The sequence below is a fragment of the Pseudorca crassidens genome, chromosome 16 (genome assembly GCF_039906515.1).
Source record: "Pseudorca crassidens isolate mPseCra1 chromosome 16, mPseCra1.hap1, whole genome shotgun sequence".
In the NCBI taxonomy this organism is placed as follows: Eukaryota; Metazoa; Chordata; class Mammalia; order Artiodactyla; family Delphinidae; genus Pseudorca; species Pseudorca crassidens.
Window position 1 is genome coordinate 13,266,070 of NC_090311.1, and position 23,899 is coordinate 13,289,968.

A 23,899-nucleotide genomic window follows, 5' to 3' on the forward strand; every position below is an offset into this window, starting at 1 on the left:
GTTGTGGAGGGAGGGAGGGGGCCACGTCTGAGAAGAATTCCCAGCCGGCCAGCCAGCAGCCTAGGCTGCCATGGAGGGGAGCCGGCGGAGAGCTCATTCCCCTCTCCCCTCCCGCTCTGAGAGACAGAGGAGGACGCCTGGGGGACCCGAGTGCCTGCGTGCAGCTCCCCGCATTTATCACAGATAAGGAAACTGAGGCCCGAAGAGGTGAACTCCAAGTCACCCCGCTGAGGGATGGGGGCAGAAGCAGACCCCAGACACCCCGACTTCCAGCCCTGAATTCTTCCCCTGTACCAACCATTGCACCCGTGCTCGGCGGGACGGAGAAGGTCATTCCATCCATCTTCTCCCTCCCTTGGATTAATGCGAGCTAGCATGTATCCAGGGCTCACTCTGTGCCAGGCACCATTCTAAGCAACTTGCATGAATGAACTCACTTTGTCATCACATTAATCCAGTGGTCCTCAACTGGGGTGACTTTGCCCCCTCGGGGGTATTTTTTATTGTCATGATTGGGAGAGGGGGTGCTACTGGCATCTAGTGGGTAGAGGCCAGAGATGCTGCTGACCGTCCAGCAGTAGACAGGACAGCCTCACAAGCAAGAATCAGCCAGCATGAAACGTCAGTAGTGCTGTGATTGGGAGACCGCATTAACCCCATGTGATATTTTATTATTATTATTATAGTAGTTGCCCTTGTTGTAATGGCAGTGGTGCTGATGGTTATTTTCATGTTAAAGACGTGGACACAGAGATAAATGACTTGCCTGGGGTCACATAGCTCCTAAGTGGCAGAGCCAGGATGTAAACCTAGGCTGTCAAACTTCTAGCCAGGATACAAGTTTCCTCTCTTCAGGAAGCCAAGTTCATCTAAAAAAATCCCAGAAATACAGATCAAGGCAGAGAACCCTCGGCCCTCACCCAGACTCGCTCCCCTCCCCAGAGTGACGCGCAGCTGATGCACAGTCTTTTGGCCTTTTTCTCTCCATGTACCTGAATGCATAGAGCTCCAGTCCCGTTGTGTGGAGAGCACTTAAATGAAACTTCTCTGCACTCATCTTTTGCAACTTGCTTTTTCTCACTTATTCATTGTCTTTGAAATCATTTCACATCAGGATATGCAGGCAGACATCGCTTTTAAGCAACTGTTTTAATATTCTACAGTTTGGATATCATCACTCCCCCCTCGATGGACATTTGGGTTGTTTCCAGTTTTGGACTCTTTGAGACACACGATACAGTGGTTAGAAGCAAAGGCTTTAGGATCACAGAAACCTAAATCTGAATTTGGACTAGCTGTGTGACCTTGGAGGAGTTCCTCAGCCTCTCTGAGCCTTGGATTCCTTGTCTGTCAAATGAGAACCACACAGGATTAGAGTTTAAGTTTTCAATGACATTGTGTAAAAGGGATAAATGAAGTGTCTGGCACATAGGAAGTGCTCAAAAGTGGCAGAATTTGCTCTTGTTATTACCACACATCAATTATTATTATTATTTGCCTGATTGTTATTATTTGCATTATTGTTATTAATCCAGTTAGTCGGTGGCCTGCTGAAGCCAATTCACCCAGAAATGCCATCAAAATCCTTTAGGGAAAGTGGGTCAAATGATGGAGTTTCCTGCGTCCAAAGACTTGAAACTCTTTCCCAGCATGAACTGACTCAACTACAGGGCGCCCATCCTGAGGGGCTAGAGAGGCTCATGTTGCTAAGGTAGGTTTAATGTGGACCACCTCCCACCTTAACCAACACAGAAAGGTCAACAGCCACAGGAGACTCAGCTGACGGGTGCTCACAGAAATCAGAAGAAAAGAGGACAGAGGAGCTCTGTGCCCAGCTGACCCTGAACTGGATGAGATTGGGACACGATACTTGGCAAGCCAAGCTCATGACTCAGCGGGCCGTGCTGACCCGGGGCCCTTAGGGTCAAAAACCCAAATGACACCTGCAATTCAGGGAGACGGCATAAGGGATGAGACGGCTCAGAGGCTGAGGTTGGCCTTGGGGCTAACCTCCCAGTTGTTACGCGAGAACAGTCTCCCAAGCCCCTTGGGGATGGGGAGGTGGGGGGATGCGCCTTTTAGGGGCATGAAGCAGGGGTTCTAGGGCAGAAGCTTGCCAAGGAGAATGCAAATGGAGACAATTGTGCCAAGAAAAGAGTCCCAGTCTCTATTGTTGTCATTACCCGTATCCTGGGTGGGAGGGTGGGGGAGGGAGCAGAGGGCAATTGTAAGGGACACCTAGTATCCTTCCCTACTGGTCCTCTCTCAGGGGTCTGGATGAGGAGGGATCTGCCACTCTGGCTATGAAAGCGGGGTCATATCCCGGGCGGGACAATCACAGTAGAACCTTCCCTAGAAACAGCGGTTGCTCAGAGGACGGCACGTGACTCAAGATGAGCCAATCACAGATCCCCTTGATGTTTTCCAAACTGAGAGGAGAGGCGTAATAACTCTCCTTCCTAAGGTAACAAACCTTATGGATCTACCTCTAGAGCTGCTGGCAGCCAAAGAGGTGTTTAAGGGCACAAGGCCAAGGCAGAAACCTCGTGGAGAAGTAGAGAGGGAATCCGGCAGCTCTCCAGATCCCTGGAAACACTCCTCGTCCTCCCAGGTACCTAAGCCAATTGATTTATTTTTTATTTTGTCTGAGTTGGGATTCTGTCATTTGCAAATAAAAGAGTTCTGAGTAATACGTTGACCAAGTCCAGTCAGGAAGTACTGTGGCTGGTCGTGACCAGTGGGCAAGAGATACATCTTAGGGACACCTGAGGCTCAGAGACCAGGAGCTCCTTGGGTTCTTGGTGATCATGTAAGCCCGCGTTCCTCAAAAACCATCATTCTTTTCCAGAGAGGGGAGTCTTATTTGACCCAAAGCGAGAACCAGACCAGACCCATCAGTCCTGGGCCATGGGTCCTGCACTCCCACCAGCGTGCTGGACAGGATCCTTCCCGAGTGCCAGCATGTACTTGAGAAAGACCCTCACACTCAGAGCTGGGCTGTAGACAGGCATAAAAGACCAAAGGGGAACTGAATCCTAGGGAGGGAAACAGACTTCAGCGAGAAAGAGACAGGAAAGAAACACGTTCCCAAAAGAACAAAATGGAGGGAAAAGAAGCGTTGCTCAGCACTCCAGGAAGACAGGCCAGTAAGAATAAGCTCAGAGTCCAGGGGGTCTTGGGGTGGCATTTATTAGGGAACCAGAGGCCTGCAGGTCAGACTTTGGGTACCCTGCCCTACACATGGGCTCTCGCCAGGACAGCAGCTGTGCCTGGTCCCCTGCCCAGCTCAGCCCCCGCCCAGCTGTGTGTCTGGGTGAAGATTACATGTATGCCCATGTGTATGTGCCCATGTGCGTGTGCCAAAGTGAGTGCGTGCCAGGACCTGAGAGGCGACGCTTGAGATGGGGTCCCTGCGTGCGTGTCTGTGTGAGGTGGCAGGGGCGTGTGATGTTTGTAAGTATGGCGGGTGAGTGGGCATGGGTGCCTTGGACAGGGTAGAGGTGGGGCTGTGAGTGAGAAGTACTTGAAGAAGGGGTAAAGGGTGGTGAGGGGATGTGTGAACACCGCGCGTGTGTGTGTCTGTGTGTGTGTGTCTGTGCACAGGCACACACATGCCTGCACACAACAAAACAGGCCATGACAATGGCGAGTACGACTTGACCCCGGGAAGTGAAGTGGGTGGGTGTATCTGTTGGGTGTACACCGCCGGCCTGGGGGATGTGAGTAAGGGCTCTGCTGGGGGTGAGCAGCCCCCAGGGAGCCCCTGCCAGCCCTTCCAGGGGAGGCAGCAGACAGACCCACACATCAGGGCCCCACCTCCCAGAGCCTGCGCCCAGATACCCAGGAAGGCCAGCGGCAGGGCTGGCACACCCCAGGCCCTCCCGGTCTGGCCGGCTCCCCGAGTTAGCAATCCTGCCCAGAGAAACAGGACTGGTTCCTCACCCCAGTGTGCCTACGTACCTCATGTTTGGCCTGGGGGCTGGGGAAATGAACCTGTGGGGAGAGATGCTCTAACTTGCATTTCCAGTCCTAAGGCACCTTCTGGATGCAACGAAGAGAGAGGGGGTGAGCAAATCTGAGGTGTGGCGATCCGTCTGCAGGGGGCTGTCTCTTGGTGAGCTCCCCGTAAGGACTTCCAAGGAGGCAGCTGAACCCATGGTCTTTAAGAACCAAGGGCTCTGGTTCAATGGAAACAACTGCCCGCTGTGGCTGGGCCCGTCCCAATTCCCAGCACAGAAAAGGAAGTGTGGGAAGCTCTGGGATCTGTAAGCCCATCTCAAGGGGCCAGAACCACCAGGATATCAAGGTCCCTCACTTCTGGGCTCAGGAGCTGGGTCCCCAGGTATCTTGCTGGTACACAAGTTGGAAGAGCCTTGGCCTTAGTCACATCTCAGCTTCTAATTCTGGTCCACGTCCAACACTCACATGCCAAGTGGTTGAAATATTTGGTCCTTCCTGTTTGTCCATCTTCCCCACTCCACCCATACTCCCCCAACCCAGGCCTTTTCCACCCAAACCGAGGGACACTCACCGTCCTGCAGCTCTTGCTGGCCTTGGGATTGACAGGGTCAGCGGCCGGGGAGAGGTGGGCTACTCTCTGCTTTCACAGGAAGGCTCCCAGGGGAGACCCCCACGTCCCGCTGAGCTCTGTGCGTGACCCACCCCGCCATTCCTTCCTCCCTCCCAGATGATGAAATCATAGCCTTGATCTGGACCTGTTCATGCCACAAGACAAATTGTCAAAATGTTTTGATCTAATTGGGTCTTTTTCAAGTCAGCTGAAAACCATCAGGCAGGGAACCAGATGGAGCCGGTGATTAATGAGGGACATTTGGTTGCTTCTCCACATCCATCATGGAGCCCCGTTTGGGCGGGAGTGTTCTCATCCTCCGCCAGGAATGGGTATGACCAGGCAGAAAACTGAGGCCCCGCTTCCACCCAGCAGAAGGCCTCTGCTTGCCTCTGTGGCCTTTTCCCCACGAGGCTCCAGAAACCAAGGTCCAGGAGAGGCTGCCCCTGGACAGGCCCCAGACTCAGAGATAGCCTCTTGTCCTCAAACAGCACCAGCGCCACTGGGGGCCACGTGTGATGCGGCCAGGCTCCAGTGAAGGTAGGGGACGAACGGGAAGAGAGACAGAAGCATTTCTGTGAGGCCTGGGGGGAAACACTTGCTGCCCTCAGATCTGGGATCCGGGTTTGCAAGCTCTGCTGCTCAGCCTGTCTGAAAGGCACCCAACGCTGGCATGGAAGGGCTGAGCAGCTTTCAAGAGAGGCCTCCTTCACAGGGAAACAGCCTCAGAGGCAACGTCCAGAGGCCTGGCTGTTGGACCAGGCTGGGCCTCCCGTTTGCTGTGTGGCTTTCAATGAGATCTGCCCCTCTCTGAGCTTCTGGTGCCTCATGGGTAAAATGCGAGTGGGGCCTAGCCCTCTAGTTCTCTGGCTGTAGCTAGAGCTGTGTTCTCCACTGGGACTGCACGTTGAAATCAGCTCAGCACGTTTTCACAATACAATTCCAGAGTCCACCCCCAGCAACTGAATCAGAATCTTGGGGGTGTGCCCTGGGCATTCGCAGTACCCAGAGGTCTTTTGGTGATTCTAATGCACAGCCCAAGCCCAGAACCCATGAACTAGAGGGAGGTCACGTCTTCAGCCCAGCTGACAGGTGGAGCCTGGCGTGTCATGCCTTGATTTCCTCATATGAAGATTGGGGCTATTCAAATCAGCCCTGCAGGAATGTTTAGGGGACTTAAAGGCAAGAAGAATCTGAGAGTATGTTGAATGGTCCCTCAGGGAGAAGAGGATGAGTAACCCAAGACATCTCTGCAGCCGGCATAACCACATGACTATGTTGGTCCATTCAGCCAACAAACATTTCCTGAGCACCTACTATACGCCAGGCATCCCTGGGGATGCCAAACAGAAACGGTTCCCCCACCTCGAGAACCTTGCAGATAAGTAAAAGAGGTTAATACACACACGCATGTGATTACAATCTGTGACATGTGCCATGGAGGCCAGGAGGGAGCTTGGGCAAGGGCCCAGGGCTTGGAAGGCTTCACTGGAGAGAGACCTTTGGAGCTGAACTAAAGAACAGGTAAGTAAGCCAGACGGTGAGGAGAGGAATCCAGTCTCAGGGAACAGCATTTACTCATTACCTGCCTGGTTTCCTTCTCACGTTCTCACTCCTTGATAAATGTTCATGCCTTTAACTACACAGAGTATTTAAGAGCAAGAAAGTACCCACATAGACAATGGTGGTGCTATGTCTCTGTGTTGTAATTAGCCTGAGGTCTGTCTCCCCAGCTGCACTGGAGATCCACCTGCCTGCACAGCCAGAGCCTGGCATGGCATCTGGACACAATTGGTGCACAATTTATTAGCACTGGCTGGTGGATGAAACGAACAAAATCTTACCCTTGTTGGTACACCTACCCCGCTCTGAGCCACGTTTCCGGGAGAAATTACAAGAACTTCAGCTCATCCAGGGAAGCCATTCTGGGAACCAACCCAAAGGTTCCCAGTTCTACGTTCTGAGAACCCTAAGGAAGGAGTTTGAATGAAGAAGTTCTAAGAGTAGGATAAGTTATTCCAGCTGCCAAACTCCTAGCCATCCTTTAAATGCTAGCTCAGATGTCCTTTCCTCCAGGAAGCCTTCCCTGATACCCTGACCATCAATAAATCAATCTTCTGTGATGCCATTGTTGCATGTGTCACATTTTGATCTGATGTATTGGTTATGTGTCCACCCCCACATCCCACACCTCAAACAATAAACTCCATAAGTTTTGGATCCTGTGTGGTTTGCTCACCAGTGAATCTGCAGCACACAGTAGGGGCTCAATAAATGATAAACCAATTAACAACAATAGGAGACACATTATGATTACATTGATAGCTACTGAGGACAGGTTATGATTACATTCAAAATTACTTTGCATGCACGTGAAAGCATTTGGCAAGCATAGGCTGAAGGAGGCAGTGGGTGATGTAGGGTTAACCCTTTGCTCCAGCAGAAGGCCTGACAGATGGGGATGGTGTGAACCTTCTCCCTAGCCTGGGCCTTCTCAGCCTGGTAGCCCCAATGCCACGAGCTGAGAGGTAGCAGCTCAAGGTCCAATCTCCTTCTGGAAAGTTTTGCTGGGAAGCCAGGTGACTGCAAGAAGCAAGAAGTCTGTTTACTCCTCAGAGAGAAATTCAGTATTGTGTCTTCACTCTGAGCAGATGCTGCGTCTCCCCAGTGTCCACAGACCCGTGAGCTGGTGTCTGCACTTTGCCGACGGCCCTCGCCTGTCGCCACAAACCTCCCCAGCCCAATGCTTTTGGTTAAAATTTCACACTCACCCTGAAGTGGTTCCCAAGACCCAGGATTTTTTTTTTTCCCGATGACCCTCTTCTTTGATCAGCGAGACTCAGTGAAGTGGAATTTACTGTAGGCTTTATTTTAGGTAGCTGGGAAGTTGTCTCCCTTCTAAACGGTCAAGGGTCCCTCCTCCGCCAGAGCCCGGCAGCTCTGTCGCGTTGAGGGCATGGCCCTAGTACAGGGAGAAGCTGGTGTGAAGATGGAAAGGACCTTGCGGTCAGAAGGTCTGGCCTGGAGCCCTGCCCTGCCACTGCCCACTTCCTGCCTGTGTGGCCTTGGGCAGGTTGTACCTACTCTCAGATACTCTGTTTTCACATCTGTAAAATGAGGTAATCACACCTACTTTCTCAGGGTTGTTGTGAGTCAAATAATACAATGCTTGTGTACCATTTTTTTTAGATTCCACATATAAGCGATATCATATGATATTTGTCTTTCTCTTCCTGACTTACTTCACTTAGTATGTTAATCTCTAGGTCTATCCATGTGGCTGCAAATGGCAGACAGAAAACAAACTTAGGGTGACCAAAGGGAAAGGCAGGGAAGGGATAAATTGGGAATTTGGGGTTAATATATACACACTACTATATATAAATTAGATAAACAGCAAGGACCTACTGTATAGCACAGGGAACTATATTCGATATCTTATAATAACCTATAATGGAAAAGAATCTGAAAAAGAACTGAATCACTTTGCTGTATACCTGCAACATTGTAAATCAAATATACTTCAATAAAAAAAAAGTGAATACTATGCTTGTGAAAGCCCTTCGCCTTGTAAAATAGATTTCCTGGTGTGAATTGCTTTTATTATTCTGTGGCCTCATCCAGGGGGAGTAGAATCATTGTCCCTGGACCTCCAAACTGATTTCCCCTTCTGATCTCTGAAGTTCCCTCAGTACAGGTTTTCTCAACTTCGGCACCATTGATGTTCAGGGTAGGATAATCCCTCGTTGAGGGAGGGGTGTCCTGAGCACAGTAGGATAGGTGACAATATCTCTTGCCTCTACCCTCTAAATGCCAGTAGCAGCCCCGCTCCCCCAGACTTACAACAACCAAAAATATTCCAGACGTTGCCCAACGTTCTCTGTTGGGGGGAAATTTCATCTGTGGTCAAGAACCACTGCTTTAGTAGGACCCGCGGTATTTCTGCCCTTAGATATGATGGGTTGCCTGGAGAGAGCAGACACGTTGCCTCCAATTTACACTGAGGGTCCAGCTGGTTCAGTCTCTAATGAGTTGTGTGAGTTTAGCCAAGTCACTAACCTCTCTGGCCTCAGTATCTAATTTGTAAAAAGAGGGACACGGGAATGAGCTGCCCTGTAGGGCTTCTTCACTTGCTACTGAGTCCTTTCCCAAGGAGCAGTTTTGTTGGGGTGGGAAAGGTGTTGGGGACCTTCCTACTTCCTGTAGGTGGGAGGCATGGGAAGAAAGGATGGAAAGACAAGAGCTTCCAGACCATGAAGCCACCATCTCCCCAGAGGCTGGCCCCACAGAGGACCCATCTATGGACTGAAATTCTTGCTTCTCCGAGTTTCTTCAGAAGAGAGAATGGAGTCCATAATATAATACTAATACTAATAACTGCCAATAGTCATTGAGCCCCTCTAATGAGGCACCGTGTGGAGCTTACATGCGTTATTTCATTTAGTCTTCACAGCAACCCAGTGGCCCTCTGAAGTAGGTAAAATTATTGCCCATTTCACAGACGAGGACACTAAGACTCAGAGAGGTGATATAACATTCCCAGGCCACACAGTTGTCAGATGGTAAAGCCTGGATTCAGACTCAGCTCTCAGCCACTTCAAGGCATGTCCCAACCCAAGCCCTGGGCTCTTTTATTCTCTGAAGCCCTCGTGACAAGAGAAGCACTGAAAATCTTTCCTAATTGGACCGTTGGCCCGGGGGATTGAACTGAGACATGGGAAGAGCATCAGCCTAGGGAGGGTGGAGACATGCAGCCTGCTTGCTGTGTGGCCCTAAGCAAGTCACTTCTCCTCTCTGAGCTCATTTCCTCACAGGCAACATTCTTTCAGGCATCATGCCAAGCACTGGGCATAAGGCATGAGCAAACAGCATGATCTCTGCCCTCATAGAATTTACAGTTCGATGTAAGAGAAAGATGGTAAACAAATAAATAAACAAAAGGAAGAGCCAACAGGGTGACATGATAGAACATAAGGGAGGGACTTATTTTATGGAATGGTTGGGAGATCTGGTTGTAGAATTTTAAGCTGATGTAAGGAAGAGGAAGGGCCAGCCATGAATTCTTGGGGGTGGTGGGGGAGACTGGGGTGACTTCCAAGAGAAGAAAATGTATCAGTCAGGATTGGCCAAGTTAAGATGTTGTAACAAACAACCCCTGAATCTTAATGATGTGAAATAATAAAAGCTTATTTATTGCTCATACTACAAGCCCAGTGTGAGCCAGTGGGGAGGGAGGGGAGTTCTGTTGCATTACAGGATGTTTGTAAGCATTCTCCATGTCTTATGAGGCTACCATCTTAACATGATTCTGGGGATGTTGCTGTGACAGGGGAAGAACAGAGCAGGTCTCACGCTGACAATTCAGTGTTTCAGCTGGGAAGACACAAAAGCATCACTTCCAGCCATAATCCATTGGCTAAATCTATTAACATAGCCCACAAAGCAGTAGAGGTCCAGGATATGTAATCCTCTCATGTGCTCAGGAGAGAAGAGCCGTACAGAGGAGAACATTAAAAGTCTCAATCTACATCCTGAATCAGGAAGGACTTGCAGCCCCTCCTCTCAGCACAGGCCACCTTACAAGTCCCACAGGGGCACCTCACTGTGTTTTGAACACTCGTAGTTCAGCCTGCTGGGTCTTGGGCACCCTGCTTCATTCTCCTGGCCGGACTCCAGCCCCACAGCAACCAGCCCTTCTCACGAGCCAGCCTGCCACCCCAGAGAGACTCAGAATGTGGAGCTCCCCGACCTCATCCTTAGCACCTCCGGGGAGCCCAGCCCTCTGGGCCTTTCCTCGACTCTGTCCACATAACTCAGCCCCTCTGTTTTCAGGAAAAGGAAGCAATTAGGGAGTATTTCCTGTGAGTCTGGATTTCAACCTTTTCTCTTTGGGAGGATTCAGGGAGAGAAGTACACAGGACAGCCTGTGAAAGCCTCTTGCCAGAAACATGGCAAGCCCTCAATAAACACGCTAAAATGAAATGGAAACAGAAATCGGTATTTAATCTCCACAGCTTTGTAGAGCTGCGGGTGATGATGATGATGATTTTGCTCCCGTGCCAGAGTTTTACATTCAGTATTTCCTTTCATTGTTGTGCTAATCCTATGAGGTAGGTTTTATTTCCCCCTTTTTCAGGCTTCTAACTATCATCTTCTAGAAGAATCCAGAGCTGTTCTGTTGGATCTTTTAGCAAGAAACTTCTGTGGACAGTAAAATGCCAGGCGCATGATAGGTGCACAGGTGAGCAGGCTATCTGGGGACCTTGTGTCATCTTTCAGATCCACCCAGAGGTTTCCGGCATCCCTTCCTGTTCCTGAAGAAAGGACAGGACGGGCAGGCTGAAAGCAAGAGCCATAGCATCGGGTCCCTGGGTTCTTGCATCAGGAAGTCCCGGATTCAAATCCCAGCTGACTGTGTGACTTCAGTTCTCTTGAATAAAGTTTTCTATGTCTCATTTTTTTCATCTCTGAAACAGGACTAACATCTCCCTCAAAGGTTGCTGGAAGAATTAAAGTGGGCGAGTGAACAAAAGGCACATGTCGTGGAATAAAGTGAACAAAGAGACAGCCCAGAGGGAAACAGAAGACTTGTCCTAAAGCAGAGCCCCGCACTGCTTTGATCAAGCTTCTGTTCCAACTGGAGAAAGATTCTCTCGATGTACGTGTCTGATAATAAAAGAGGTGCCAATTACATGCCTTTTACTACCATTGATTAGTTCCGTGTTGCCGGAAACTAGGTATGTTGAAAAGATGAACCGTGGGCACATAATTTCCACATGGATTTGGCACAAGCCTTTTTGGTTCTCCTTGCTGCTCTCCCATGAAACCCCAAATCTATGCAGGCCCTCTGGGGCCTGGCAACTTCCTGTCCTTGCCCCAGCACAGAGGCAAGAGGCTGCCAGCCCCGCATTTCAAGCTCTTCCTGTGTGCTGAGCTGTAATACTTTTGTCCATGGCTTAGCTTCTTTTCCTCCCACAAATATACTTGGGGCTATTTTGGAAAGATTTTGCCACGACATCCTCTGAGTGCTAATGAGTGTGACTCCGGAAGAGAATTTTCCATTAGTAGGTAAGAAAAAAAGGCAAATAACCTTGAAATCTAATAAGCAGTATTGGGCCCTGTATTTTTCAGGGCTCTCCAGAGAAACAGAGCCAACAGGATATAGCTAGCTAGCTAGCTAGATAGAAAAATGATTGATGATAGATAGACAGATAGATCACAGATAGATAGAAGATCGATCATAGATAGGTAGATATAGATATATATTTAGGAGAGTTATTATAGGACCTGGCTCACATGATTATGGACGCCAAGAAATTATCTGATCTACCCTGTGTAAGCTGGCGGTCCAGAAAAGCAGTAGTTAGATCCAGTCCAAACCCAAAGGCCTGAGAACCAGGGGAGCTGATGGTGTAAGTCCCAATTTGAGTCCAAAGGCCCAAGAATTAGGAGTGCCAATGTCCAAGGTTAAAAGACGACAGATTCCCTGCTCAAGCAAGAGGGCAAATTCACCCTTCCTCCACTTTTTTGTTCTATTAGACGGTCAAGGGATTGGATAATGCCGCCCGCGTTGGTGAGGGTGATCTTCTTTACTCAGCCAACCAATTCAAACACTAGTCTCTTCTGGAAACACCCTCATAGACACACCCAGTAATAACGTTTTACCAGCTCTCCGGACATCCCTTAGCCCAGTCAAATTGACACACAAAAAATCAACCATTGGGCTTCCCTGGTGGCGCAGTGGTTGGGAGTCCGCCTGCCAATGCAGGGGATACAGGTTTGTGCCCCAGTCCGGGAGGATCCCACATGTCGCGGAGCGGCTGGGCCCGTGAGCCATGGGCACTGAGCCTGTGCGTCCGGAGCCTGTGCTCCGGGGCAGGAGAGGCCACAATAGTGAGAGGCCCGCGTACCGCAAAAAAAAAAAAAAAAAATCAACCATCGTAGTCCCTTATCTCCTAGCAATGTCCTATGTGCTAAATTCTAACCAGTGCTCAAGTTCAAAACTAAGTGATTACATGCTTCATTCAACAAATATGTCTTGAGCATCTGCTACCTGTCAGGCAATGGGCGAGGTGATGCTGAGAATACAGAAGAAAAAGGACACGGTACTGCTCTCCTGGGGCTTATACTCTCAGAGGACAGCACACACTATAAAATATGGCCAAAGAAGAAGAGACATGCAGATCCATGGGAAGACTTCCTGGGAGGAAAGAGGCAACTAGGATGGGCCGTGAAGGATGACAATAGATGATGTCCTACCACCTGGCTTCAAATCTCATCTCTGCCGTTCACCAGCTGTGTGACCAAGGCAAATTACTTAACTTCTCTGTGTCTTCCTTTCCTCATTTGTAAAATGGGCACAAAAATAGCACCAATCCCTCTGGGTGTTGCGATGATTCATTGAGTTAATTACATGTATAGTACAGATCCTGCCAGGCAGCATTCAGTAAAAGTTAGCTATGAAATTAGCGTTACCTGTTAAATGGAGTAATAAAATGTCTTATTTTGCTGCCAGGATAAAGAGAAAAGTCAAGTAAAGCACTTAGGACAAGGCCTAGCACATGGTAAGCACTAGATAATGTTGCTATTTATTCTTCTGGTGTTGTCCTGGCTGCAGCAGGGGTGGGGAAAGGGGGAATGAGGGGCAAGCAGGGCAAAGCATTAATTAGCTCCCCCTCCTCTCTTTCCGGGTCCCAAACCCTCTGTTTAGCCCCATACCCTCGGCTGCCAAGTGTCATCTCTCTGGCTCCCCAGCCCTGAATCCCACCCCCGGAAGCTGGAGGAAAGGGAAGGCTGGTTTCTCGGCTGCTCTTCTCTGTTCTCAATCAAATGTGCCGCTTTTCTGCCTGGCTTCACACATTGTATAAAGCAACGTGTGCGGATTGCTCCGTGTCCACACATCGGGCTCCTCCTGACCTGCTGATGGCTCTGGAGCCCATTATTGTAATGGATTTGCTGTTGGGAAAAAGAAGGGGTCATCTGCCTAATAAATCCCTGCCCCAGCAGATCACGTCCGGCAGCCCATCTTCCAGAGAGGTTTTCACTCTCATGGATTTGTTTAGTGATTTCTGAAAGACAGGTAAGCTCTAATAAGTGCCCTAAGATACAGGCAAGACATCACTGAAATGGAACAAGAAACACAAGACTTTTTGGAGCAATAATTTGAGTTCTTTTTTTTTTTGGTCCATCTTCTGAAAGCGTAATACGGTCTTGCTATTAGGTCTTAAAAAAAAGTGCTGCTAATGAAATGCATAGAAAAGTAAAAACAGTCATGCATATTAGACACCTTTGGGGATTTTGAAAAACTTGTTTGAAGGGCTAATTAAGAAGCTATTAAAAATAATTAATAATAATCTGCTTTTCCCAAATTCTTTTCAGTTCAGAAGTGTAAGTGACACCATTTTTACTTCACTTTTTAAAACACATAAACTTCAGTGGCAGATCCTTCGTTTACCTGGAAGTCTTTTCTAAACTTTTAATGATTTGGGGGAAGGTAATCCCATTTGTGTCCTTCCTTCCTTGGGTTTTCTTTTTCTGCGTGAGCTGGTTCCCGCAGCAGATCGTTCAGCAAATGCAGTCAATGCACCATCGCAGGAGTGATTCTAAAGCCCTACTGGGAGAAAATTGTTGTGAGTTACAGGAAATTAAAAAATTCCTGCAATACCAACCCACTTCTCAAAGTCACTATGTGGTATCCCAGCATCCATTAGACTCTGAAGTCAGGCCAGAATGATTTTCGAAGAGTAATTTCCAGCCTTCTAAAGGGTCACATCATGTATTGAAGCCATATTTGCTTTTGTGTTTTGTAAATTTCTAACTCATTACTAAACTTTTTGTCTCTTAGACCCCTGCGTCTGCCTCTCACCTCGCCCTCGTCAATCTGAACCTTAAAAATCTAATGAAAAATGCCGAAACACATTTTGCATGTGGAAATGTGATAAAACACAAATTGTTACGAACCTGAGGAGGAACTGGCTTTCAAGGATGGGAGGGAGAAGCATGCTACCGTTCTTGAGAGCCAGCGCGCTGCTAGGTCGCTGCAGGTCACCAGGAATACAGAGAAACAAACAGGATTTTCCTACTCTCCTCTGAGCCTCAGGGTTCTGGTTTTTGAGATAAAGCCACAGGCAGTATCTGTTCTACAAGATTCCAAACTGTTCACGCCCTAAGTACCAGACTGGAAGACTAGCAGTGTGCCATTTTCCATCTAGAAGGGGCATATCAGAGGTCTCCGTGCTTCCGCAGAGTAACGTTGGCTTCTGCCTGTGTTCTGACACAGGAGCTCACTTAAGCTGTGGACACCTTGAGAATGTTACACAGTACCTTGTAGTGGACAGAATAACCCCACCGTTGAGCTCTGTGATTTGGGGGACATTAAGAAGTTGATGAAAGCTGTGTAAACTCCTCCTAAACACACACACACACACCCCATTACATACAGAGTCCCTCTCTCTCTCTCACCCTCACTTACTCTCTCTTGCATTTCGTTTTCAAGAGCCCACACTAAGATCCTGTGTCCTGTGATGCAGGTAAGTATCACACCTGAGTTCCCTTCACCTGGGTAGATAGGAGTCAGCTCCCTGAAATGAAGAGAACACGAACACTGGAGGCAGGCTGACTTAGGTTTGCAACCCAGCACTGCCATTTCCTAGCTGTGTGGCCTTGGTTAAGTCACTTAACCTCTCTGGGCCTTGGTTTCCTCTTGTGTAAAACGGAGATAATGATATCTACTTTTCAGATTTTGCTGAGAATGGGCCAAATCATGGGCAAAGAGCGTGGTCTGAAGCTGACACACAGTGGGGCTCCATCAATGGAGGCTATATTTTGGTTCAGATGGTTCTGGGCTCTGATTTGGGAGGGGAGGTAGGTCCACTGAGGTGGTGGCTGGAGAATTTTGGCTGAGTGCTGCCCTGAAAACTCTGGATTCAGGGAATGAACTGCTCTGTTCATGAACACCCAGCCTGACGCTTCCAAATGAAATGTAAATGAGCGTTCCAACAATCCTGGCATTTGCTTTGGGAAAAGGTGCGAGCAGATAGTCACAGCCAGGGCAGCCCTTCTGAGTGAGCCATCCTGGTGTCCGAATGGGGCTGGTTTGCTGAGAGAGGACTTCAGCTGCTCCTCCAAGGGTGGTCCTCATAGGTGGGTTTCATGAAGCTCACCCTGTCCATGGAGATGAGCTCAACCTTCTTTCAGTAAACACGTCCCCCTGGGTCTTCCCGCGGATCATCATCCCAGCTGAAGGGGCTGGTGACCTGCCAGCAAAGTGGACGTGTCTCGACTCTGGGGCTCAGCCTGGCCCTCCTGTTCCTGCCTCCCTTGTTCGAGTAGAGGAAAGGGGCTACTTGGACAGATCCCAAGGCCATGGCCATCATGGGACGGGCTCCCATCAAAGCTGTACAGACACAGCCTCCTCAAGCCCAGAAGCCAGGAGACCAAGGCCCACGAAGGACCCCACCAAGCCAGGCTCTCCTGGGGCACCTGTCTGGCCAGAGCTCCCTTCAAGGGTGAAATCTTCCTGGTCCAGAAGAGGATGTGGCCCTTAAGAGAAAGAAGTATACTAGAGCTGACATGCACGCATGGGCCCAGGGGCAAAGATGCAACAGAAACCTAGGCCGACGCCTTCAGAGTGAGCCACGCATCCGGGGCCTTTATGGCAGTTGTCCGGAGCTGTTAGCAAGTGGTCTGGGAAGCTCAGCTGTATTCATTTTTCCACATGACCTAGGGCTGGAGTGGGAAAAGTACAGCTTTACAGGTGTGCACCTAGCCTGCGGCCCAGCACCCACATCTCAGCTCAGCCAGTGTTTGGGGCTCCTGGTCATGTCCCGGAGCTGGAGATTCTGGGGCTGCCTTGCTACGCTGGGATGGAAACCCAGAGGAGAATTGGAGGGATTCACATCTCCAAATGCCTTTAGCACCACACTTCCAGGCTCACTAAGGATCAGAAGGGGTCCAGCGAACTTGACTGCATTTTACAAGGGATATTGACTGCTATGGGGGTGGAGTTCTTGAACTGGGGGATGACCAAAAATTGCCTAACACAAAGGGATGCTACAACTAGCTCATTATTTCATACCTACACAGGCATCAATCTTTTCTCAGGGGCTGGAATGGAAACTTCTTTGGCTCGTTCCTCACACTTAGCCTTTTAATAATTTTTTAAATTTTTAATAATTTTAATAATTTTAAATAATTTTAAATCACTGAATAATTTTAATAATTATTATAAATTATTATAATAATTTAAAATAATTTTTTAAATCAATGAATAAGTGACTAAAAGAACTAATCACCCACAGAAAAACTCTGCCCAGCCTCAGGCTGGGGTCAGGCATGAGCTAAAGCTCTGGGCTGTGATGTCTCTTGAGGTCCTGCGGTCTCCAGCCCCAGGGAGGGCAGGATGGAATCTAGGGTGGGGAGAGTCATTTGTGTCCCACCGCGCCCCAGCGATTCTGCAGCTTGTTTCAGGGTCCCCGGTGTGCTTGCTCCGGCGGCTGCAGCCCGCCAGGCTCCCTCCTCCCCAGGAGCAGACCCACAGCCCGACACGCTGGGAGCCAGGACCTGGCCCGGAAGAAGGGCCCGGGCAGCCGCACCCAGGCCTTGCTCGGGTCTGGGAGAGTGGACGCTCGGCTGCCAGACTACTGACTGCATCTCGGTCGCTGCCCCTGGGTGAGCCTCTGCCAGGCCCGCTCTGCCTGGGCTCACCCCTCTCCTCACTCGGGCCTCAAGTGTCACCTCCTGCCCCACACCCCAGCCGAGACGGCCCAAATCCAACAAGCCTTCAGCACATGATCCACAAATGTGCTCATTTTTGATCTTCCCACCACCTCCGAACTGCTGCGGAGGAGTTGATGGGAACGGAATCCCCAGGGAGCCGTTGGGGCCTAATGTATCACATGTGCTGAGAGAGGCCAGGCCGGGCCGGACATTTGCAGCTCAGCTCCTGGCCCTCCCGGGCCCCGGTTCCTTGCACTTGGACTGAGCTGGGGAACCAGCAGCGGGAGGCTGAGCAGGGAGGACTCACTCCTCCCAACCAAGGCCACCAGGACACAACGGCCTCTCTGGGCTGCTCCGTGGCAGGACATTTTCTGGCAAGTTCCTAGTGGATTCAAATCTACACAGACAATAGCATCTCTTCCCCATTTTTAAGCCCAGGAGAGGGAGACATTGATGGTGTCCAGCCCCACTGACTCAGCCATTTGGGGGTTCAAATTTAAAATAATACTAGTTGTAATCCCCATACTCGAGTTTCTCCCGCTAAGCCAGGCACCTGGCAAAACTGTGTTAAAGGACCAGTTTTCAGCCACTATCAGAAACACAGTTGTGTACAGGAAACAGGAAGTACAGTGTTGTGTGTACAAATAAGCATCTACTCTGTGTCAGGCCCGGGAATCACAGGAGTCTGGTGGAGAGATTAGCCCCTGGGGAAAGCAGCAGATGAAGTGGGAAAACTAAAAGAGTGAAGTGGAAAAAGAACAGACTTTGAAGTCAGACAGGCCACCTTCTACCTCTAATCAGCTGTGTGACTTTAGGCCAGTTACTTAAACTCTCTGAGACTCTTTCCTCATCTGTAAGAGAGCCGTAAGAGCAGCTACCTTCCAGCAAATGAGATGGTGTGTGTAAAGCGCTGAGCACATAGAAGGTGTGAGTAATAGATGGCCGCTCTCCCCGCCACCCGCTTCAGCTCTGACTGTTCTCAGCCCCCAGTCACGCTCTTGGACTGTCCCAGATGCACTTGGAGTCCATCAAGAGAGAGGCAGAGGACTTGGGACACGGAGACATCCGTGGGTCCTTGAGCCTCCAAGATCCAGCCTTTTAAAAATAACCCTCAGAGCCTGACGAAGCAGAAGATTCACATTCCCAAGCCCCTGGGACCCTACTCCCCTCCCATCCCTGCCCTGGTCCCCATTTTCACTCACTGGCCTTACAGATCCCCTTCTCTACCTCCCTGTGGAATGGCCCTTCCAGCCCATCAGCTGGAAGGGGCCCTTCCAGGTGCTGTGGAATTGCCTTCCTTTCTGCTGGGGGTGCTCCCCTTTCTCAGAGGCCAGGACCCCAGCTGTGACTAGAGGCAGGGCTAGGAGCCGGCATGGGGGCACTCGGGGCCATGTGAGAGTCTGAGATGTCTGCCTTCCCACCCTGAGAACACAGCCAGAGGGAGGGCAAGGCGGGGTCCTCTTCATTCTCCCAGCAATGTGGCCCTCTCTGTGGAGGCAAGGACCAAGTTCTGCTTGAGGTGTCCAGTAACAGCCGGAGGCTGGGCCCGGGCCTCTGGGCAGACATCACTGGCCCACCGGAAGGTGGTACCAGGAAAAACAGGGGGTGGGGAATCTGGGAGCCCATCCCAGGCATCCCGGGGCAGCAGGAAGACTGGACTGGACTCCTGGGCTATCACATACCAACCACGAGATCTGGTGTGGTTGCCTCACTTCCTTGGAGACACATCCAAGGACATGTGCCCATGGATGTCCCTGGGACCCCTCCCAAGTTACCTACTCAGAACTGAACTCACCACCTTCCTCAGCCCCCCGCCCCATACACCCCCAGTCTGGGGCCCGGCAGGACCTTCTCCACAGACCTCCAAGCCCCAAACCCTTGGCCTAGCCCCAGTCTCCCCTCGCCAACCCAGCTGCTTCTCAGATTTTGTCACCTCCACCGCCTGCACATCTTCCAGATAGTTCATCCCTTGCCATGCCCAGTGCCCCAGTCCCGCTCCTTTCACAGCCCCCCTGCACTGATATCAATGTCCCTAACTGGTGTTCCAGTCTCTGGCGAGACCTCCTCCAAGGAAGAATCCACAGAGCTGCGTGGTAGGTGCATTCATGATCCGTCAAATGATGATGGTGGCAATGATGTTGATGACAACAGCTAATGCTTTTCAGTGCTGACTTTGTACCCAGCCCTGTCCCAAGTCTTTCGCCTGAATTAACTCATTTAGGCCTCCCAGCAGCTCTGTCAAGGAAGCGCTATTGCTATCCCAATTTTCCAGATGAGAAAACTGAGGCACACTGTGGTTAAACCACATGTTGAGACCACACAGGAGTGAACAGCAGGGCTGGGGTCCCAGGCAGTCTGGCCCCAGACTTACCTACTTAATACTCTCATTGGTTTTCTTCAGAATCACCGCAGGATAAACTTGGCCTCAGAACACAACCCTTCACAACCTGGTGCACCCGACCAACACTCCAAGTATGTCCTCATGACCTCTCCACACCCGGGGCTCCAGCCAGGCCAAATGACATAAAGACCACAGCTGAACACAGCAGATGCTCTTATGCCTCTGAGCCTTTGTGCTTGCTGTTCCCTCTGCCTCAAGCACCTTTCCAAATCCCACCTTTCCCATTCAAGACTCAGCTCTAGGGAGCCTTCCTTTACCTCCCATTCCCACTCCATCCACAGCCCCTGCACTGACTCCGGCATAGCACACACTACATTGCATTGTAGTTACCTCTTCATATTTCCTCCATTAACAATGACCTCTCAAGAGCACTATTGTGTCTTTTTACCTCTGTATTGCCTGCATCTTGCATAGGGTGTGAATGAACAAGCTGAGACGTAATTTATTTCCAAATGTAATAGAATAATTTTGACTCAAAGTGATAATAAAACAGGGACTTTGAATCCAGCTGCTCTGGATTAGAATCCCAGTTTTATGACTTATTAGCTGTGTGACATTGGGCAAATTACTTAACCTCTCTGAACCTAAGTTTCTTCATCTTTAAAATGCAAGAGAGGGCATAATGCTTTCAAAGGATTGCCCCGAATATTAAATGTAATAAATTTAATGAAGTGTCGAGCATACAGTCCTTGCCATTAAGCAGAAACTATTATGATAATGACTATTAAGCTCATTGTGTGATTATTAGGCTTTTATGTGAATAGTATTCACCTCTGCATGTGTATGTACTTCCTGCACTGATTAGGGCTCTACTAAGCCCATCTTCCCTAACAGCCCTGAGAACCACTAGGCAGGAATCTCTGAGCAGATACTCTTCTCTCTGCTCCTCACACAGTAAAGCTCCGAAGCCCTTTCCCACCACAGGACTTTTGCACATGCTATTCCTCTGTATGGGATGTTCCTCCCTCCACTGGTCTCCTGGTTGGCATCTTTTAGGCCTAGGTATAGATGTCACCTCCTTGGAGGACCTTCTCAACCACTCTATCTGGACAGATGTCCCTGTACTCTCTACTGCCCCATTGTCCAATTCAACCCTGTTGGTTTCTTCCATAGCACCTTGAAAATATGTAAGCATTTGTGCGTTTGCCCAACCATTCCTTGTTAGTCTCGAGACGGTGTGGCACCGCCATCATCTTTACTGCTGTGCCCTTGGTGCCTGGCACACTGCCTGGCACTTAATGGGGAGCTCAGTAAATGAAAGTTGAGTGAATGTTGAATAAATAACCTGCTTGGGCTCCATTCAGCAAGAGCAGAGAAAAGGTGTGAGGATTTGCAGCTAGAGCCCCATCCCCGGCAGATGAAATAGACTCCTCCCTTTCCCCGAAGCCTCAGCGAGACTGCACCTGGCTGCCTGCAGCCAGCAGTGCTCAGAACCAGTCACCAGAGCCCGACTGGAAGGAGTTCAGAGGAGCGGGCCAGGCAGGATTAAGTGGAGGGAGAGGGTGATTTATAAAGAAAGATAAAAGGGCCCAGCTTCATAAGGCTGGGCTACAGGATCATTTCCATAACAGCCTCCAAATGTTGGCAAGGTGTGTGTGCCAGGGAGTGGGGACCACTCCCCCCACGAAGGTGCCGAGGCGGTCACCTGGAGAGACACAGGGAATCTCACCTGACTCCGGGTCTGGGACTAAGCCGGAAACCAAAGCCAAATCAAGGAAACTTCCAGCGTTGAGGGAGAACCTTACTTCCTCACTTGGGCTGTCAGCACCTCTCCTTTGAGCGCCCCGGGGAATTTATACAGCAGAAAAGAGGAGGGTCTTTTGAGAAACCAGAGAAAACCCATCTCCTCAGTAAGACTACTTTGCCAAGTAAGTATCTGAGAAGGAAGACACCTCGGCCATCTTGTAGACCAGGGGTCGACAAACTACGGCCTGAGGCATAAATCCATCCCACTGCCTGCTTTTGTAAATAAAGTTTTATTGGAAGACAGCCATGCCCATGTGTTTACGTATTACCTATGACAGCTTGTGCCCAGCAACTTCAGAGCTGAGAAGTTGCATCAGAGATACCATGACTCACAAATTCTAAATATTTACTCTCTGACCTTTTACAGACACTGTCCACAGCCCCTCTGTTAACCCATTGATTCTTGGGTAAAGTGCATGTCATTTTGAAAGGGAAAAAAATGTCCACAGGGCCGCAACTTTGACTTAAATTATTTTTATTATAGTAGTATTAAATATACACACACAGAGATAGTTAGGTATAAATGTCTTAGGCTTTCAGCGCGTACACAACTAGAAAACCAAAAAGCATTCTTGGATTAAATGCCAACAAAATGACAGAAACATTAAAATTAAAATGAAGAGCATTAAAATAATGCAGCCAACGATGTTTTTGCTGAAGAGGCATTGCTGCTCACAGCACGGATGGGCACATAGTGTATAGATTTGTTTGCATTTGGTAAGACTGATCTTAAAAAGTGTTATGTGATGACTCCATCCTCCCACTCAGTTTTTCTCTTCTAACTGTTGCAAAAACCTTCATTGACACAGAAAGCCATGACATCATGGGCCTTCGGTGGATACAAATACTCAGTCACATCTGCTCTTTCTCTCATTAGCCCATGAGAATTAAAGTACGTCGTTCTGATTGACCCGATGTCCTCTTGAACACAATTAAAAGTTAGGCACTAAAATTTTACGGCCATGTCCAGGTATAAGGTGACAAGGCAGATGAGCCAGAAAATATTTACAACATTTTTTTTTAATTATCAGTAAAATAAAAGAATATTTTAAAAAATCTCTTAGAAGCTTTGTCCACTGGTTGGGGGATCCCAGTTTGAAAAGCAGAGATCTAGCCCATCCTTTGCCTTTTCCAAATGGGGAAACTGAGTCCCATAGGAGGACTGTAACTTGCCAAGATCACGGTGGGAGTTGGGGCTGAAGCCATATTTGAATGGGGATGTGCTGAGTCTCAGTGCACTGTACCCCTTTTCAGCCCAATGGTGGGTCCTCAGGGGCCCCCAAGAACAGCTGACCAGAGCAGAATTTTGCCCACTGACTATAATATGAATGACTTCCTCTGGACTTAGGGAGGGAGCTGTGCCCTCAGACACCATGAGTAACAGCTGGAGCCAGCATCTGCGAGGCACACATAGGGGCCCACGGGCGGGCGGGCGGGAATGGCTTCCAAGAGCCCCTCCCAGAGCTTTAGAAGTGGAAGCAACAGCCGTAGGGCCTCTGCAAGAGCAGAGCCCTCTTACGTGGCCCAAAGAGAAGACTCAGAGAAGACTAGACCACCTGAATGCAAAAGTTACGCCAATCCCTGGTGACGCAGTGGTTGAGAGTCCGCCTGCCGAGGCAGGGGACACGGGTTCGTGCCCCGGTCCGGGAGGATCCCACATGCCGCGGAGCGGCTGGGCCCGTGAGCCATGGCCGCTGAGCCTGCGCGTCCGGAGCCTGTGCTCCGCAACGGGAGAGGCCACAACAGTGAGAGGCCTGTGTACCGCAAAAAAAAAAAAAAAAAGGTAAGCCAAGTCTTCACTGCCCTGGAGAACTGCTCAGGCAAAGGGATCATTTGGCTGCCACTTGGGCTGCCGGAAGCCAGCAGATCCCCAAACATGGGTGTGGCAGCAGTTCAGCCCCGTGGGGAATACAGCTCTTAGGCGACCAGGGCTGGAGAGGGACATGTGAACCGCTCAGCCTGGCCACAGGCTTTGCAGGGCTGCAGCCCCTGTTCTCCAGTCTGGTCAAGTCCCGGGCTGCCTTCCCCTGTCTGGGGAGCAGCGCTCCGGTCAGGAGGAGAAGCGGTGAGCAAACGCGTGGCAGCAGCCTGCTCAGAGCAGAGAAAAGCAGCCTGTGATACAGCTCCTAGAGCGGATGCTTATTTAAAGACTTATGACTGGTTGGTTCAGACTAAATGAGAATATGCAAGATATTTCAGAACAGGGCTTGGCAAACTTTTTCAGTAACAAGCCAGAGAGTAAATATTTTAGACTTTGTTGGACACATGCAGTCGCTGTAGCATGTTTTGTTTTAACAACCTTTAAAAATGTAAAAACCATTCTCAGCTCACACACTGTACTACGGCTACAGGCTGAATTTGGCCCATAGGTGGTAGTTTGTTGACCTCTGTCTAGCATATCACTAACTCAAGACATTCCCTACAAGATCAACTTGGTCTTCACGGGACCATAAGAAGAGAAGCAG